Below are 19,711 nucleotides of genomic sequence, written 5' to 3' on the forward strand. Positions count from 1 at the left end.
GTTTCCGTGAATAGCCGGGCCTTATGCGAGTGTGCAGTCCCCTCTTCCCAGTCAATGTCGGGATAATTGAAGTCCCCCAATATGATGACTGATCCTAGTTTTGCCGCTTTACCTATTAGTGCTAAAAATTCCAGCTCTACCTCCTCCCCTTGGTTAGGTGGCCTATAGCAAACCCCCACAACTACTTTTCCCTTATCTTCTTCCCTATCGAGTTCAACCCACACAGATTCTAAATCCATGCTCATCCCATCCGTAATGTCACTCCTTTCTAGCACCTTTATATTGTTCTTGACATAGAGACATACCCCTCCCCCTCTTTTACCAACCCTGTCCTTCCGGTACACCGAATACCCTTGGATATTGGCCAGCCAGTCATGTGAGGGGTCGAACCAAGTCTCCGCTATTCCCACAAGGTCTATGTCTTCCTCATGTACTAACATTTCCAACTCATCCATCTTATTAGCTAGGCTCCTGGCATTAGCATATACCCCTCTTAGTTTTACGGAAGTTAAACGTGATTGGCGGTTTTGTTTATTTCTGTTTGGTCTGCTGTTCTCCCGCACAGACCCGCCAATTGATGTTGTTGACCTACTGTCGCTGTTGACCCTACAACTGCCTTCAGTCCTCTGCTCCCTCCTGACTGATTCTACTTCTGAGCCCTCCCCCCCGTCTCCTAGTTTAAAAGCCCCTCCAACTCGGTGGCCATCTTTCTCCCCAAAAGAGCTGTACCGTCCCCATTAAGGTGCAGCCCATCCTTACTAAAGAGCCGGTAGCCGACTGAGAAGTCAGCCCAGTTCTCCAGGAACCCAAACCCCTCCTTCCTACACCAATTCCTCAGCCACTTGTTATTAATTGTTTAATATTCAAACTGGAAAATCTATTTCATGATCAAGTACATCAAAATCACCCTAACCCTCCTTCTCATTATGAAGTAATTATTCTTTGGGGAAGGTCTATAAAATAAAGAAAAAAAGGACATATTGTTTCTTGTAAAGAAGGTTCATTTTTAGGATTTCTGTAGACTTACAAAAAACAAATCAAAAACATTGTGACAGGAAGTCAGGTAAATCTGTGGATGTAGTCACAGAAAGGAGATACATTTCCACCTGGTTTAGAAAATTCACCAATTACTATAGGGTGTCGGCTGCAAAGGTAGCCAGAACTGTCTAAGGACGTTGAACAGACTTCAGCTGTTCAGAACGAGGAAATGAAGGCCTCTATAATTGGTCCAGAGGAAGTCGATTGATTGCTGCCTCCTGACGCTGTGTGAGCTGGGGAGAGGAAGACAGTCAGATGTGTGCCTCCCGACGCCGTGTGGGCATGGGAGAAGGATTGTTGCCTCCTGACACCGTGTGGGGAAAGGAGGACAGTCAGATGTGTGCCTCCCGACGCTGTGTGAGCATGGGAGAAGACCTCCTGGAGCGATGTGCGCTGAGGAGGGTAAAAAGTGTGAAGACCTCCTGGAGCAATGTGCGCTGAGGAGGGTAACAAGTGTGAAGACTACTCAAGGTGAGGTCTTGGATCGTTTCTATGTGAAAAGAAACCAATGGACATTTGCTGTGTGAAGGGGAAATTAATTAAGATTGAAGACTACTCAAGGTGAGGTCTTGGACTATTTCTATGTGGAAAGAAATAAATGCACTGTTTGCTATGTGAAGAGACAAACTGTGTGGCATTTATGAGAAATATGTCAATGAAGATGACAGAAACAGTTTCATCCTGAAGCTTGAAGATACTAGGAGGCTTATCAGTGAGAGTCAAGAGAAGTGCCTGACACATGCGTGCCTGGAAAACTGTGTCCCAACCCTAGGGTTGAAACAAGAGGGGGGGGGGGTATGTGACAGGAAGTCAGGTAAATCTGTGGATGTAGTCACAGACAGGAGATACATTTCCACCTGGTTTAGAAAATTCACCAATTACTATAGGGTGTCGGCTGCAAAGGTAGCCAGAACTGTCTAAGGACGTTGAACAGACTTCGGCTGTTCAGAATGAGGAAATGAAGGCCTCTATAATTGGTCCAGAGGAAGTCGATTGATTGCTGCCTCCTGATGCTGTGTGAGCTGGGGAGAGGAGGACAGTCAGATGTGTGCCTCCCGATGCCGTGTGGGCATGGAAGAAGGATTGCTGCCTCTGACACCGTGTGGGGAGAGGAGGACAGTCAGATGTGTGCCTCCCGACGCTGTGTGAGCATGGGAGAAGACCTCCTGGATCGATGTGCGCTGAGGAGGGTAGAAAGTGTGAAGACCTCCTGGAGCGATGTGCGCTGAGGAGGGTAACAAGTGTGAAGACTACTCAAGGTGAGGTCTTGGATCGTTTCTATGTGAAAAGAAACCAATGGACATTTCCTGTGTGAAGGGGAAATTAATTAAGATTGAAGACTACTCAAGGTGAGGTCTTGGACTATTTCTATGTGGAAAGAAATAAATGCACTGTTTGCTATGCGAAGAGACAAACAAAGGAATGTGTTCTATGTGAAGAGAAAAGCAAAGGGACATGTTCAATGTAAAGAGGAAAAGGGAGAAGTGCAATGGACATTTGTTGTGTGAAGAAAAAACATGGACTATTGAGTGTCTGCTGTAGGATCAGCAAAATTTGCCCAACAGTAGGTTGGAGACAGACTCCGTAGGTAGGTTCCTGTATGTGAGAAGGTAGCCGCCCACAGTGGCAAGGATTTATTTTGTGTTTTATTTTTATTTTGATGTTTTTGAGGCTTGCACTTGTGTGAAGTAAATTGCAAGAATAAACCAAACTGTTGTTTGCAACCACTTCTCGGCTATCTCCCTGTGTAAACGCACCCCCCCAAGGGGTCATCCATTCCCGCCACCGAGCTAATCTCCCACAACATGTATACACTTTTTTTTTAAAAAAAAGCAGACTCAATATACCATATGGACTTTTTTTGTATAAACATATTTTTATGTTTCTAAAAAATGTTTGTAAAAGCCATTCACATATTCTAGTAATATTCCGTCTTTATTCATTTGAGTGTACATAAGAAAGACAGACTTGTGAAAAAGTAAATAGATGAGTTGATGAATTATTTCTGTCAAAAAGGATAGTTATAATTATATGCTTTTCCTACTCACTGTTGGTTGTTGTGCAGTTAGTTCTAGTTCTTGAATCTTAATTGTGTGCTGTGTAAATGATTCGACATTTTAAAATAATAGTGTTAGCATGATGTTAATAATGTTATAAACATTCATTCTTTTCCTATTCCTTACTCCTTTTTAGAACTGCATTAAATTCTTGGTCTAACTGAACATATCTACAAATGTTAACAGCAACCTGGATTTAATAGTCCATTTTAGCTTGAAAGTGCTTTATGATTATACTTGAAAAGCATTAATTTAGTAGTGCTTTCATTCAGCCTGTAGAAATTCACTTTAGCATGTTGTGCTGCAGTTCAAGATTATCAGGGTTATCTGCTGCGCACAACTACCTATTAGAAAAATGGGCTCAGTAGCTGCAAAGTGTACTGTATATTTCATATTAGAAGTTTTATAGAAGATATATATGTTATTAATGATAGCCTAGTGAGGGAGAACATAGATTTTAGCCTTTCCGTTTATATTCTGTAAAGCTCATTCATCACAGTTTTGCTTAGAAAAGGACAGCAAAGAACACAAAAGTCAGTTATCCATTTTAGTTGCACTTATAATAAGAAATAACTTGTAATAATAATAATAATAATAATAATAATAAAAATAATAACAATTAATATATAGATTTTAAAACGGATTTATTTATCAGCTTTCCCAAGGCTCACAAACAACATGAAAATGATGTAAGTGTATCAACTACTCTGCATATAACCTAACTTAGTGTCACAAATGTGTAAACTTGGTAAGTGTTAAATATTTTATCTCCTTTTGAAAAGCCTCTTGCACACAGGAATAAAAATTGCTGAGTTTTTTACTGATCTGAAATGAGATGCATTGTTGACTATGGGACATTACACACAGCTGAGTAAAGATCAGTAATACCGCATTGAGTACAGAGCAGTAAAACAAAAATAGAAAAATTTTCAATTGAGTGCACTAATTCGTTCACATACGCATGCTTACTCGCCTATATTCAACATTACTTAGGTCTTTACACTCAGTTTTTGATCCCTTGCACATGGGCATCACAAGTTCCAAAGTAAACATCAGTAAATGATGACATCCGTGGGTGATATCAACGGCTCATAGCAGCCCAGCTCACCGAAAACCACCTCTTCGAAAGAGGACAGACACCAGGACCCTGGCTATGTCCATCAAGAAAAGACTGACCCCCAGACCGCTCTGCCTTACGGATTTTTTTTATGCAGCCAGCTCACAGTAGAACACATGATGCGCCGAGGAGAAACACTGCTCCCCCCCTCCCCCACCCAATGCAAACACCGGGAGACCCGGACCAGGAGCCACTCTCTGGCATGGAGGACGCTAAGTGCAAAATCCAACAACTTCCTGGGTTCTCCTGCCACAGTTTCCTCCCTCATGGCAAACCTGCTGGATTTTCTTCTGTTTTTCATTTTTGTCTTTACAACTCAATTACTCAAGCAGTGGAGTACAAAATACTTACCCCCCTTAGGGACCCTCTCTTTGGCATGTTTTGAGTGCACACCCCTGGCATGAAGTGTGCCAAGCATAGTCCAATTTAAAGATGACTATTTCTTGTTTATTGCCGGTTTATTAAGTTGTTATTTGTAAGTGTTTATATTGCATTTCCTTAATGTCTGAGTATCACTCTTTACTTTCCTCTTGTTTGCCTCTTTCACAAGGGTTATATTTCCCTTGTAGGGATCTCCCTCTGCCTCTTGCTACCATCGGTCAACCCCTAATGGCACTACACATAACCACACTGAATGCAAAAGGGCTAAATAGTCCTTTTAAACATTCACACCTATGGAAAGAAGCCTTAATGCAGAAATCTGACATTTTATGCGTACAGGAGACGCACTTTAAGCAAGACAAAGCTATCAGTGACTCTTCCCACACATCTTCTTTGCAAAGACCACTAATAAAACCAAGGAAGGTATGATAGCTGTATGAAACTCTAATTTCAGCTCCAATATGTGGAATCTGACCCCCCTTGTTAGGTACCTTATCTTGAATGCCCTATTCAACACTCCACAGAGTCAAGTTTCCTCCTACCTTAAAGATCACATAATTCTTTGCAGGTCTTTAATAATATGAATGACCACACACTGGACACCACGGGTACAGTGCTTTGCAAAAGTATTCGGCCCCCTTAAACTTTGCGACCTTTTGCCACATTTCAGGCTTCAAACATAAAGATATAAAACTGTAATTTTTTCTGAAGAATCAACAACAAGTGGGACACAATCATGAAGTGGAACGAAATTTATTGGATATTTCAAACTTTTTTAACAAATAAAAAACTGAAAAATTGGGCGTGCAAAATTATTCAGCCCCATTAAGTTAATACTTTGTAGCACAACCTTTTCTGTGATTACAGCTGTAAGTCGCTTGGGGTATGTCTCTATCAGTTTTGCACATTGAGAGACTTAAATTTTTGCCCATTCCTCCTTGCAAAACAGCTCAAGCTCAGTGAGGTTGGATGGAGAGCATTTGTGAACAGCAGTTTTCAGTTATTTCCACAGATTCTCAATTGGATTCAGGTCTGGACTTTGACTTGGCCATTCTAACACCTGTATATGTTAATTTGTGAACCATTCCATTGAAGATTTTGCTTTATGTTTTGGATCATTGTCTTGTTGGAAGACAAATCTCCGTCCCAGTCTCAGGTCTTTTGCAGACTCCATCAGGTTTTCTTCCAGAATGGTCCTGTATTTGGCTCCATCCATCTTCCCATCAATTTTAACCATCTTCCCTGTCCCTGCTGAAGAAAAGCAGGCCCAAACCATGATGCTGCCACCACCATGTTTGACAGTGGGGATGGTGTGTTCAGAGTGATGAGCTGTGTTGCTTTTACGCCAAACATAACGTTTTGCATTGTTGCCAAAAAGTTCGATTTTGGTTTCAACTGACCAGAGCACCTTCTTCCACATGTTTGGTGTGTCTCCCAGGTGGCTTGTGGCAAACTTTAAACAACACTTTTTATGGATATCTTTAACCACTTAAGCCCCGGAAGATTTTACCCCCTTTCTGACCAGGGCCTATTTTGCGATTCAGCACTGCGTGAATTTAACGGACAATTGCGCAGTCGTGCGACGCTGTACCTAAACTAATTTGACGTCCTTTTTTTCCCACAAACAGAGCTTTCTTTTGGTGGTATTTGATCACCTGTGCGATTTTTTGATCATGCGCTATAAACAAAAAAGAGCGTCAATTTTGCAAAAATAACAATATTTTTCACATTTTTTTATATGAAATTCCCCCAAAAAATGTAAAAATCAAAATTTTTTAACATTTTAGGCCAATTTTTTTTTTTACCATATGTTTGGTAAAAAAATCGCAAAAAGCGTATTTTGATTGGTTTGCTCAAAAGTTATTGCGTTTACTAACAAAGGGAAAGATTTTTGTAATTTTTGTTGTTTTTTAACGCGTAATGGCAGCGATCTGCGTTTTTTTTTTTGCGGGACTGCGACATTGGGGCGGACAGATCGGACCTTTGACTGACATTTTTTACACTTTTGGGTTTCCAGTGACATTACTACAGTAATCAGTGCTATACATATGCACTGTTACTGTAAAAAAGACACTGGCAGTGAAGGGGTTAACTTTTTTTGAGAGGGAGGGGTTAAGTGTGTCCCTAGGGGCGTGTTTATAACTGTGATTGGCTGTGGCTTGATGTGTAAGAACAGTGATCAACAGTGATTAGCCGCCTGCCTTTCTCCCGTTGTAACGTTGTAACGGACGATCGCGAGTGACAGTCCGTAACCGCGCGGGAGCAGGAGCGCGAGCGCGCCTCCAGCGGCGCGCGCTCGCTCCCTAGAGCCTCACAGGCTAGCGACGTAACTATACGTCGCTTTGCCTGTGAGGGGCTGACCACCGCCGTAAATAGTCGTGCGGCGGTCGGCAAGCGGTTAAGAAATGGCTTTCTTCTTGCCACTCTTCCATAAAGGCCAGATTTGTGCAGTATACGACTGATTGTTGTCCTATGGACAGAGTCTCCCACATCAGCTGTAGATCTCTGCAGTTCATCCAGAGTGATCATGGGCCTCTTGGCTGCATCTCTGATCAGTCTTCTCCTTGTATGAGCTGAAAGTTTAGAGGGACGGCCAGGTCTTCGTAGATTTGCAGTGGTCTGATACTCCTTCTATTTCAATATTATCGCTTGCACAGTGCTCCTTGGGATGTTTAGAGCTTGGGAAATCTTTTTGAATCCAAATCTGGCTTTAAACTTCTCCACAACAGTATGTCGGACCTGCCTGGTGTGTTCCTTGTTCTTCACGATGCTCTCTGCGCTTTAAACGGACCTCTGAGACTATCACAGTGCAGGTGCATTTATACGGAGACTTGATTACACACAGGTGGATTCTGTTTATCATCATTAGTCATTTAGGTCAACATTGGATCATTTAGTCCCCATTCACACTGGGGCGACCTGTGAGGCGACCTGGTCGCCTCACAGGTCGCCGTAGGTCGCCTTCCATAGGGAAGCTGCGGACCCGTTCTAATAGGAGCGACACAAGTCGCTCCGACTTAGAAAAAGGGTCTGGAGCTTCTTTGGGTCAACCCGGAGCGACCGTCATAGACTTCAATGTTATGAAGTCCGTGCCGGCCTCTCCGAGGTCACGGCGCGCTGCTCGCACCGCAACCTCGGAGGTTGCCCTGGGAAGTCGGATTGCCCCAGTGTGAACGGGGCCTCAGAGATCCTCACTGAACTTCTGGAGAAAGTTTGCTGCACTGAAAGTAAAGGGGCTGAATAATTTTGCACGCCCAATTTTTCAGTTTTTTATTTGTTAACAAAGTTTGAAATATCCAATAAATGTCATTCCACTTCATGATTGTGTCCCACTTGATTCTTCACAAAAAAATCCAGTTTTATATCTTTATGTTTGAAGCCTGAAATGTGGCAAAAGGTCGCAAAGTTCAAAGGGGCCGAATACTTTCGCAAGGCACTGTACATTCAGATTGAGGACCACAGACCCCTCCTCACTAATGCAGGAGGATTTGTATGACTAATGGCAATGTCTGCATAAATCAAAGCGGGATTATACCTTCTACTCTGCAGTTCAGAAATCCTACTCTAGGATTGATTTTTTCCTGGTCTTTTCCTTCCTCTTTCACTTATCTAGGGATACAACTGGCAGTTCCTTCCAACAACACCCTTCGTATGAACCTGGAGATTCTGCTCAAGAAACCCAAAAGATCTCTGCTCCCCCTTGGGCCCTGTCAAAACTTTCTGGGCTGAAAAATAGCCCCCTCTAAAATGTACCTCATGCCCCATGTCCTATATCTATTCCAAACTCTGCCAGCTACTACACATGTGCAATTTGTTTGTACATGTAAATTCGGAACTTCCTGACAAAGCCCCGTTGGTTAGTGGTGTTACACATGGATGCGGAGCCAGGTGATATCAGTCCCAAACCCAGTGTTATTGGAACCTTACTTGTGAGTGTCGTGTTGGCACTTCTAAATGCTTTTTATATATTAATAAAATGTGAGTAATTTACCTCAGGAGTGGCTGAGTAATATCTGATTGTTAGAATACACTACACTATATATATATATATATATATATATATATATATATATATATATATATATATATATATACTTTTTTTCATATATGTATGGCGGAGTGTATGGAGATACAGCCAGCAGAGGTAGGCACATATATCTAGGAGCCATACTTTGTGGATGAGACCAGATGATCGTCATACCTATAGAAGGATTGTTGTCCTAAAAGCCTGTTTGATCTGTATTCGTTTACAGATCAACTTGCAAGGTGAGTAAGCATTTTAGCTGGTGGTAGAGAACTTGTGTGGCAGTGGAGCACATAGTTTATAAGGGTGAAGAGCTCTCAACACTGACACCTTTTTTTCTTTATGTTTTTTGATATAAACTGTGGATTATTTGGAAGTTTTTTTCAGTGAAGCACATCGTTTTTAAGGGTGAAGGGTCCTAAACACTGACACTCTTTTTTTTTTTTTAACTGTAGCACGGAGTTTACACTAATACACACCTTTTCAATCAGATTATTATTATTATTATTATTATTATTATTATTATTATTATATAAGCGATACAGATTTGCCACTTTACAGGCAGACCAGGCACTATATTTAAAGGGATTTTTCATTTTTATTGTTTCACTTTAAGCATCATTAAAACCACTGTGCCTTTAAAAACAATCTTTTTTAAACGTTTTTTCTTACTTTGGTACATGTTCCCCAGGACAGTACCTGGGTCCCTATACCCTTTGTATGGCCAATAACATGCATATAAGCCTTCAAAATGGGGATTTTTGATTTTTAAAATTCGAGTCCCATAGACTTCAATTGGGTTCTCAGTTCGGCTCCAAACTTTTGCGATGTTGGAGAGTTACAATGCCTTGCTCTGTGCTCTGCCTCTGTGTAAAGACAGCCATTCAAATAAAGGAACAGGATTTTGCACTCTCATGTCAGATGGCATCACTGAATGTTATTTCAAATTTTGTAGGATTAGCAGCCAGAGGCACAGTGCCTTAGATGATCTCACACTGCAGATACCAGTGTTCACTAGTTCAGGTCCACTTTAAAATTGTTCTGTTTTTTTTAACTCTTTTTATTTCAAAGTATGCAAATACAATGTACATCACAAAAAAAAAGGATGTGTCAACATGTTTACATGTAAATCTTTGATTATATACACTGTGCATTACAGATGACATTCAGGCAAGTATACATGTAAGTTTTTGCTAAGATAACCAAACACAAAATAAGAAAACATAAAAACTCCTAAACTTGGTGTGTTTACTGTCTACAGGGATTCAGTTAGATACCGTAAGCGAATGGGTGCATATTCACGGATGTCATATAAGACCCTCCCCAGACATGGGCCAACCAGGTACCCAACCTTCTGTCCCCCCTGGTCATGTAACCAGGAAAAATTGTTCTGTTTTTAACACGTAAAAGGGCCTTTCCTCATAAAACCATTGAAAAACCATCATAGCAGTAACAGCCTTAGACATCTGACCCACTATTGACTGTGAGGATTTATACCTGTAAGCAGCTAGTGGCATGTAGTCAAGTTTTTTCACTTTAAGGCCCCTTTCACACTTGTGTGACTTGTCCTGCGACTTGGGATTGCAAAGTCGCATGACAAGTCATACTCCGTGATTTCCAATGAGTACCATTCATATCTGTGCGACTTCAAGTTGCAACAACTTCAAAGTAGTCTCTGCACTACTTTGGTCCGAATTTGATGTAGTTTGAGGTCCATAGACATAAGCATTGCTTCAAGTCCAGGCAAAATCACATCAAAATTGTGGCAATAAAATTGTGGTAAAATCGCGGCAAAACACGTGACTTTTAGGTCGCACAAGTGTGAAAGGGGTCTTAAAGTGAAAAAACTTGACTACATGCCACTAGCTGCTATAACTCGCTGTACACAACAGGGTGGGCAGATGCTGAACAAAAGTTGAATTAACTCTGTCGACTGACAGAACTTGTAAACCAAAATTAACAGAGGAAAGAGCCGTCGGCTCAATACAATAATGAGACAAAAAAGTATTGATGAAAGACCAGGATGCTGCCCTACAAATCAATTCAGGAGCGAAGTGTCTGGAGACTGCCCAGGAAGTGGAGGCACTTCGAGTTGAGTGTGCTGTAACCGCCACTGGGGGAGGCAAGCCCTTTGCCCTATAAGCCCACTGGATAGCCTCAGTGATCCAGGAAGAAATAGATCTCGAGGAAGCACGTAATCCCTTATTCTTTCCACTGCAGGCGATGAATAAATACTTGGACTGCCGGAAGGAAATCGTAGCCTCTAGGTATCGTTTGAGACAATTCCAAACATCAAGTGGATGGATGGAGGAGCCCTCATCCTACCTAAAGGTAGGCAGAACTATCTCTGGGTTTTCGTGAAAAACTGAAGTAACCTTTGGTCTTGCTTCCGACATAGGGATTAAGACTACCCTGTCCGGAAAGAAGGTTAGGAAGGGTTCTTTTGCTCCTAAGGTCCGAATCTTGGAGACTCTCTTCGCCGAGGTAATAGCCACTAGAAAAACAGTCACCAAGGTAAGCTCTTTAATAGGGAAAGGCTCGGCTGGATCATGAATGCATTGCAAGAGGATGTCAAGGACTAACGGAAGGTCCCATTTGGGGAACCTCGGCCTCTTCTGGGGCCTGAGCCTTACTGCTCCTTTGAAGAATTACCGGACCAGGGCATGATTGGGCCAAGAGATGCCGGTAAAAGCTGAAATAGCCAACACCTGAACCCTGAGCGGACTGACAGAGAGCAGCAGGTCTAGACCTGATTGCAGAAAGCTCAAAACATCCTGGACCTCAATGGAGGAATGAGGGTTGGAACTAGCCACCAAATGTGAGGAGAACCTTGACCAGATTCTTTCATAAACCCTGTTAGCTGAACTCCGCCTGGCACTTAGCAATGTGGGAATGGCTTCTTCAGGACAGCCTAGGGCCTGTAACCTTCCCCTCTCAAGAACCAGGCCTTCAGGTGTAGTCGAGCTGGACAAGGATGCAGTATGGAGCACTGAGATAATAGGTCTGGCCTGAGGGGCAGCGGAATCGGATCCTGGACACTGAGGAGCGGCAGGAGAGGGAATCAAGGCCTGTTGGGACAGAATGGTAACACCGCCACCACTTCTGCTGATTCCGCTGCTGAGTCACCGCAGGAACTGAAGGATTATCGAGACTGGAGTGAAGGCGTAGGCGCAGCGGAACCTCCACTGGCGTCCTCTTCCGAGGACATGGGGATCCCTGAACCTCGAGTAATACCTCTGTAGTTTGCGATTGCAAGGGGAGGCAAAGAGGTCAACTTCTGGAGAGACTCCCAGGGTCAGGATCCTCTTGAAGACCTCTTCGTGGAGAGACCACTTGTTGTTGTCCAAGTTCACACAAGAGAGGAAATCTGCTTGGACATTCTGGACCCCGGGGACGTATTCTGATGACAGGTTGGACAAGTTCTTCTGTGCCCAGGCCATGATCGACTCCACCTCTCGCAGCAGGGACCAACTGCGTGTTCCCTCTTGCTTCCTTATGTATGCTACTGCTGAGGTGTTGTCCAACCTGAGCATCACCAGAAGCCCTTTTGTCAAGTGGCCGAATGCTTGAAGAGCCGCCCGCAGCTCCAGAACATTTGAAACTATCCTCCAAGGGGAAAAGTTCCACCTGCCCTGAGCTACCTCTGCAAGGCAATGGGCACCCCACCCTGGGTTGCTGGTGTCCGAGGTCACCACGATGAAACTGGTGCTAGGGAGTGGCATTTGAGAAGATTCTCCCGATGAAGCCACCACCGGAGACTCGCCCTCATGGCAGGGGTTAAGATGCTGTATTGGTCCAGATGAAGAGTGTCCCACTGCTGGAGGAAACCTTTCTGAAAGGGCCGCATTCTCCACAACGCCCACTTCACCACGGGGGCCACGGCGACCATGGTCCCGACGACTCTGACACTGGCGGGCTTGGAGATAAGAGGATGAGAGGGCACAGAGAATCCTGTCTTGATCACTGAGATTTTCTCTTCCAGAAGGGAAATTGTAGCTCTGCTGTATCGAACAGGGCCCTGGGATAAACGAGAGACTGGGTAGGAGTTAGATGGCTCTTTTCCAGATTCAGTAGCAACCCAAATCACTGAAGGGTGGACACAACTTGATCCAGATGCTTCATCAACTGATCTTTGTCCTGGGATAAAAGTTGAAGGTTGTCTAAATAATGATGGAGACAGGAGCCTCTGGCCCTTAACAGGGCTACTACAGCCAACAAGACTTTTGAAAAGGTGATGTGGAAAGCCCAAAGAGGAGACAGGAGAACTGCAGGTGGGAGTGACCGATGGCAAATCAGAGGTATTTTTGAAAATCCTTTGCAACAGGGACATTAAAATATGCGTCCTTTAGATCTATCAATACCATCCAGTCTGCTGGCTGGACCGCCTGTTGAATAGATAGCATTGTTCCCATTTCTTGAACCTTTCACTTTCTGATGTACTGATTTAGGAAAGTTAGATCGATGACGGGTCTCCATGACGGGTCTCCATTTTTTTTTCTGGACCAAGAAAAGAGGGGAATAGATTCCTTGTCCGCGCTCGAGCTCTGGCACATGAATGACAGCCCCTTGAGACACCAGGGACTCCACGTAAGAAAGCAGTACTTGGCGTTTTTCTGCCAAGGGTGGCAGAGAGGTAGGAAGGAACCTTAGTCTGGGTGCCTTGTCGAATGTCCACTTGTGTCCGGATGAGACTGTCCTGACAGTCCAGGAGTCCCAGATTGAGGCCACCCAGACATGTCAAAAGTGTAGCAACCAAGCCCCCACCTGACATGCCTGAGCGGGCCCAATCTCAAAAGGACTTGGTTGTTTCACAGTCGCCAGAAGAGACACTTTTTGATGGTTTCCAAGAGAAAGATTGCCTTGACCTCCAGTTGTGACCAAACTCCCTGCCAGGCCTGTAGGTGCATGCCTCTCTGGCACGATCCAGGGCATACCTTCTTGACTGTCCCTTCTTTGGATTGAGAAGGCGCCGATCCTGGGGGAGGAATCCAGACTTGCCGCCCGTAGCCTGGGTTATAGCATCATCTAATTTATTCCCAAAGAGGGAGGAGCCCTCAAAGGGAATACGGCACCACACTTGCATTGATGCCAGATTGGCCATCCAAGGGCAGAGCCATAGAGCCCTCTTGGCTGTAACCGAGGACAACATAACCCTGGACAGCAGACGGATGAGGTCAATAGAAGCCTCCCCAAAAAAGACAAGGCCATCTTAAGTTCCTGAATCGGGGAAACTTCTGGCAACCTCCTCTGAGGCACTCCGTACAGATTTGTCCACCGTATCAGACCACAGCTCCATGGCCTTGGACATTGCGGCCAAGGCTAAGGCCGGCTTACAAGCCATATCTGCCATAAGGTAGATCCTCTTGAGGTCGGAATCCATCCTCCTATCCAACGGATCCTTGAAAGAGACCGTGTCCTCTAGCGGGAGGGTCACATGTTTGACCAGTCTCATAACCGCTGCATCTACCAAGGGGGGAGATTCATAGTTACATAGTTAGTGAGGTCGAAAAAAGACATCAGTCCATCCAGTTCAACCTATGGTGTGTGTGTGTGTGTCTACTGTTAACCACACATTGTATACCCCTGTATGTTGCGGTCTTTAAGGTGCCCATCTAATAGTTTTTTTAAACTATCAATGCTCCCTGCTGATACGACTGTTTGCGGAAGAGAATTCCACATCATTACTGCTCTCACAGTGAAGAACCCCCTGCGTATTTTAAGGTTAAACCGCCTTTCCTCTAGTTTTAGTGAGTGGCCACGCGTCTTATTGTGTTCCCTTTCTCTGAATAGGTTTTTCCATATGCTAGGGTTTCCAGTACAGTATTTGTACATTGATATCATATCCCCCCTCAATCGTCTCTTCTCCAGAGAGAATAAGTTCAGTGCTTGTAGTCTTTCCTCATAGCTGATGTCCTTCATTCCCCTAATTATTTTTGTTGCCCTTCTCTGGACTTTCTCCAGTTCCAGCACATCCTTCCTGAGGACCGGTGCCCAGAACTGGACAGCATACTCCAGATGTGGCCGGACCAGAGTCTTGTAGAGCGGAAGAATAATCTCTTTATTTCTGGAGTGAATCCCCTTTTTTATTAATCCCAGTATTCTGTTGGCTTTGCTTGCAGCGGCTTGGCATTGCATGCCACTGCCAAGCCTGTTGTCTACCAGTACCCCCAGGTCCTTTTCCATCCTAGACTCACCCAGAGGTTCTCCCCTCAGTGAGTAGCTTGCTTTCTGGTTTCTGGCACCCAGGTGCATTACTTTACATTTATCAACATTGAACCTCATCTGCCATGTAGTTGCCCACCCCATAATTTTGTTCAGGTCCGCTTGTAAGGTTTCCATATCCTGCACAGAAGATATTGGCATGCTCAGTTTAGTATCATCCGCAAATACTGAGATTTTACTCGATATCCCCTCCTCTAGATCATTTATGAATAAATTAAACAGGATTGGCCCCAGGACAGAACCCTGGGGGACCCCACTTTCCACACCCGCCCAATCTGAGTACTCCCCATTAATCACCACCCTTTGCAACCTCCCCTGGAGCCAGTTCTCTGTCCAGGTACTCACCTTATGGTCCATACCTACCTTCCTTAGTTTGAACAGTAAACATTTGTGGGGAACGGTGTCAAAGGCCTTTGCGAAGTCCAGGTACACCACATCCACAGGCTTACCTTTATCTAGGTGGCAGCTCACTTCATCATAGAAGGTTAATAGATTGGTTTGGCAAGAACGATTTTTCATGAATCCATGCTGATTACTACTAATAATACTGTTTTCATTACTAAAGTCTTGTATGTGGTCCCTTAACATCCCCTCCAAAATCTTGCAGACTACTGATGTTAGGCAGACCGGCCTATAGTTACCTGGGATATATCTCGGCCCCTTTTTAAATATTGGTACCACGTTGGCTTTTTTCCAATCAGCTGGCACCATACTCATATGTAAACTATCCTTAAAGATCAAGAATAATGGTCTGGCAATCACCTGGCTGAGCTCTTTAAGAACCCTCGGGTGCAAGCCATCCGGTCCCGATGATTTATTTATGTTAAGTTTCTCTAGTTTAGTTCTAAGTCTATCTTCTGTTAGCCACGGCAGTATTTCCTGAGGTGTGTTGTTTAGTTTGGCCTTACAAGCTGGGTTAGTATAGCCCCCCAATTCTTTTGTGAAGACTGAAGAGAAGAAATTATTTAACACTACCACCTTTTCCCTGTCCTCTGTGGCCAAAACTCCCTTATCGTCTTTTATGGGGCCAATGTGTTCTGGCCTTGCTTTCTTACTGTTTATATGCTTAAAGAATTTCTTGGGGTTCTTTTTCTCTCTTCCGCTATATGTCTCTCGTGTTCCATTTTAGCTTCCCTGATTTCGTCTTTACATTTCTTATTACACTCTTTGTAATGCTTGAATGCTGCCAATGACCCCTCAGTCTTGTATTTTTTGAAGGCCTTTCCTTTAGCATTAATATGCATTTTTATGTTGGAGTTTAGCCACCCAGGGTTTAGTTTTGCTCTTTTAAATGTATTTCCCTTTGGAATGCACTGGTCAATCCCTTTGTTAAGTATGCTCTTGAAGCACTCCCATTTTTCCTCCGTGTTCTTGTTCCCAGGGTTATGTCCCATTTGATATTTTCTAGCACAGAGCGCAGTTTTGGGAAATTGGCTCTTTTGAAATTCAGTGTCCTTATATTGCCCTTGTGTTTCCTATTACTGTAATTAATACTGAAACGAATTGACCTATGGTCACTGTTTCCTAAGTTGTCCCGTATTTCTATATCCGTGAGCAGGTCTGTATTGTTAATGATTGTTAATTGGTAATGATTAAGCACAAGATGTATTTGTGAAACGCGTCTACGAGACTTCATGTTGGTGTCTTTGGTGTCATCACTTGCAACATTTTGGAATTAAAGGTATTTGAAACTTATTGGAATCCCTGGATGTGCGGCTATTTCTTTTTATACAGGTCTGTATTGTTGGTAATCAGTAGGTCAAGAACCGCATTGTTTCTTGTCGGTGCATTCACCATCTGACCCATGAAATTATCTTGCAAAACATTTAGGAACTGCCGAGCCTTGGCTGAATGCGCGGTTCCTTCTGCCCAGTCTATATCTGGATAATTAAAGTCCCCCATTATAATGACATTTCCCATCCTTGCTGCCAATCCTATTTGTAAAAGGAGGTCCGCCTCCCCCTCCTCCCTCAGGTTGGGGGGCCTATAGCATACGCCCAATATTACTTTCCCCACAGTGCCTTCCCTTTGAAGTTCTACCCATAGGGTTTCAGCCTCGTCCATAGCTCCATTATTAATATCATCCCTCATATTTACCTGTATACTGTTCTTAATATACAGACATACCCCTCCCCCTTTTTTACCTTCTCTATCTCTGCGATAAAGGGAATACCCCTGAATGGATGCCATCCAGTCATGAGAGCTGTCAAACCAAGTCTCAGTTATGCCCACAAAATCTAAGTCCTCCTCAAACATCAGCAGCTCCAGCTCTCCCATCTTGTTGGCCAGGCTTCTGGCATTGGTATACAAACCTTGTAATTTTGACCGGTTGCATATATCCTCATTTGATGTTTTTAGGCTGCTCTTGTGATTTCTACCCATACCCCCCCCCCCCCCTGGGTTTAAGAGCTTTGAACACTCTACCGCTAATGTCCCCATTTCTACCCTCTGGATCTTGCTTTCCACTGGCTAATTCTGTATCCTCCCCCCCATCACCTAGTTTAAAAGCTCCTCTAACTTTTCGGCCATCTTCTCACCCAGTATGGCTGCACCCTCCCCATTTAGGTGCAATCCGTTTAGGACTCTCCATCTTCCTCTGCCTATGTCATTGGTAGTACCCACGTGTACCATGACAGCTGGGTCTTCCCCAGCCCCACCCAGTAATCTGTCCACCCGATCCGCGATTCCAGGTGTTTCACCTCCTCCTCTTTAAAGGGATAAAGTCTGGACATTTTTGAGAGTGTGGAGATCTTCCTCTCCACCTTGCTCCATTCGTCTGTAATTACCTCCCCCAATTCACCCAAAAAGGGGAAATTGAGATGCTCCTTGTTGAGCTGCTTGAAGAATTTCTTCTGTTTTGGTGGGGACACAGCTGGATCTTTCCAGTTCAGAGTCTCTCTCACTGCTCTCACTAGAGGAGGGATGAGAGCAAAGTCGAACCCCAAGCAAGGATCCTCCTCTTCCGAGTCACTGTCCGACAGCATTGCTTATAGGTGACTGGGTTGAGATGACCCAAACTCCTCTTGGCCTAGTGCTCTTCCGAGGGGAGAACATAGAGGAACTACCACTGAGCTCTGAGTCTGGCCAACTCCCAACTCTGTGAGGGAATCCTTGACGACCCGCTTTACTAAGGCCTCCAGACGTTGATCGGAGTTGTCTCTCTCTCCCGCAGCCTGGGAGAAACACCGGTCACACATTGACCTGGATTCAGGGACTCGGGCGCCACAACCCCAACAACCTGTTCTGTCTGGATGTCGAGAGGGGCTCTTTCCGTGATGTTGGGAGCTGGAAGGAGATCTACGACCAGACCTTGAGGAAGAGTGCCGGTGATGCGACTTTGAGCGATGTTCATCCCTACGTGAGGAGTGATAAGCATCAGACCTAGGAGGGCTGTAAATAAAAATAAAAGAGCAAGACACAAACAGGGAGCAAGGGACATGAATAGCGCACCTATCCCCCCTTTCTAACCATCCCACCCTCCCATGCCATAAATACCTGCTAAGGGCGGGCTGACCACAGTAGGGCGGTGAGGCTTCCATTCTGGAGAGATGAGCCGCACAATGCAGTCAGAGGATAAAGAAGAGGGGGGAAAGCAAGACAACCCACAACATCACCAGATGGCTTGTGGCTGTAAGCAGCTGAAGGCAGGGACCAGAAGTCAGGAACAGTCTTTCTCACAGCAGTGTGTATAATATACACAGTCTGCTGACACTGTTATTCCTTTTTAAATATGGCGTCCGCTGACGTCATCCAGCGGCGCCGTAGGGCCCACTACGCATGCACCATTCCCGCTGATCACCGCTACTGCGAATGCGCAAAACCGGGCCTCGTTCCCGAGGCACCTGCGCATGTGCAGAAGACACAAACTGGCGGCCGGTTAGGACGCGAATGTGGACCTGCCCCCAGAACACTAGCCACCAGGGAAGTATACAGAAAAAGGTAAGCAACAGAAAGAGAGCCACAAAACAAAATAGCTGCCATGGAGTAACCATAAAATAGTGTACTCACACCAGACGATCAACTAGCCACCAGGGATGGATAGGAGACACCGCATCACCAGACTACACGCTGGGCAACAGGCCACCCGCAGCAGTTGGGTACTTTGGCATATGACTGCACATCCACAAATGCCCCACTCCATACCCTGCCACAGCTAGGGCTTAATGGAGGAATATGACCCAATACCAGGTCTGCAGAGCTATCCATCTCCTGGGATCCATTAAGAAGGATACAGGTACCACCGTAGGAGGACAAAAAAAGAACATGTGGTGCTGAACAGAAGCAAAGATTTATGGGAGTGGGTGTCCTATAGGGTAGGATTGGAGGTGGGACTAGCCCGATACGTATGCTGCCATGGAGTCTGTCAGGAAATGCATTTTATTTACAATTTCAATATAAAAACATCATCATTTAAGAATAAAAAGATACTCCTACGAGAATAGGAAACAAACCATTTTAATGACTAAAAAAGCATTTCCATATATGCATGTGCCAGAAAAAATTGTCAATAGTATTTCAAATCTGGTGCTTTCTAAACAACTGGTTGTCTACCACAGATTAAGCCAACAATGTCTAAAAAGAGACGATTGTCAGAGATATACATTTCACAGAAGAGTTCTGCTTCTTCAGACTGAGATAGAAGCTGTGACCTACAATTATATAAATTCATATAAAAACATATCATATATATTGAAACATTATACATTGCTATTATACTTACATGTGTTTGACATAGCATGTTACTGGAGTGTATTTTGATCCCAATGGGACTGCAGGGGAATAGGGTGTAACTCTCAAGCCTCTGGGGAATCCCCTCCAAAAGTGGGTATCTCTAAAGGAAAGTGGGTAATAAAGCAGAATCTCCATTGGGAG

This window comes from Pelophylax lessonae (genome assembly GCF_965119305.1).
Source record: "Pelophylax lessonae genome assembly, chromosome: 3".
Classification (NCBI taxonomy): Eukaryota; Metazoa; Chordata; class Amphibia; order Anura; family Ranidae; genus Pelophylax; species Pelophylax lessonae.